Here is a 1,016-nt window from a genome sequence, read left to right on the forward strand (position 1 = left end):
ATATTTGACATAGGCTCCTTCTCTCTATGGGGACTCCCAAAGTGCTGGGATTACAGACTTGAGCCACCGCTCCTGGTCAAAAGTTAGTGTCTCTTTCTCTAGCAGTTTTATGAATTTTTTAATTTGTCATTTTTTTTAATTTTTAATTTTTTACCAGTTTTATCATTATGTTCTTAGCTATGGCTTTCTGAGTGTTTATTCTGGCTAGAGTTTTTGGAGTTTCTTCAGTGCTGTTTGTTTGATGTATTCACTATGTCTGGAAATTTTTGGATATTACTTTTCCAAGTACTTTTTCTTTCCCATTCTCTTGCTGTGCATATATTTTATATTATCTGATTCAGTCTCACTCTTACATTCTGTTTTTTTCTTTCCACTTTTCTTCTCTCAATGCTTCAGTTTATACTTTTTGAAATTATTTTGTAATTATTTTCATTACTTTGTGAGGTTACTAATCTTGTCTTTTTCTTTGTCTGGTGAGCTAATGCATCTATCCAGTAAGTACATAATATCAGATACTATATGTTTATTTCAAGAGTGCTTATTTGACTTTGTTTTTAAAGATTTCCATTCACTGTTGAAATGTTCTACCTTTCTATCCATTTAGATTATTTTTCTTTATTTTCCTTAGCATATTAATAATAGTTATAGATGCTTCCTGACTTAGGATGGAGTTACAAACTGGTAAAATATTGTAACTTGAAAATACATTTAATACACCTAACCTACCAAACCTTGTAGCTTAGCCTAGCCTACCCACGTTAAACATGCTTGGAACACTTATAGTGCCACATGTTGCTAGCTCAGGAAAAGATCAAAATTCAAAATTCAAAGTACAGTTTCTACTGAATGGATGTTACTTTCACACCATTTAAAGTTGAAAAATCATACGTTGACCTGCCATAAGTCAGAGACTGTCTGTATTTTTTTTTTTTTTTTTTTTTTGGAGACGGAGTCTCTATCACCCAGGCTGGAGTGCTGTGGTGCGATCTCTGCTCACTGCAAGCTCCGCCTCCCGG

The sequence above is a fragment of the Mandrillus leucophaeus genome, unplaced genomic scaffold (assembly GCF_000951045.1).
Source record: "Mandrillus leucophaeus isolate KB7577 unplaced genomic scaffold, Mleu.le_1.0 Scaffold1120, whole genome shotgun sequence".
NCBI lineage: Eukaryota > Metazoa > Chordata > Mammalia > Primates > Cercopithecidae > Mandrillus > Mandrillus leucophaeus.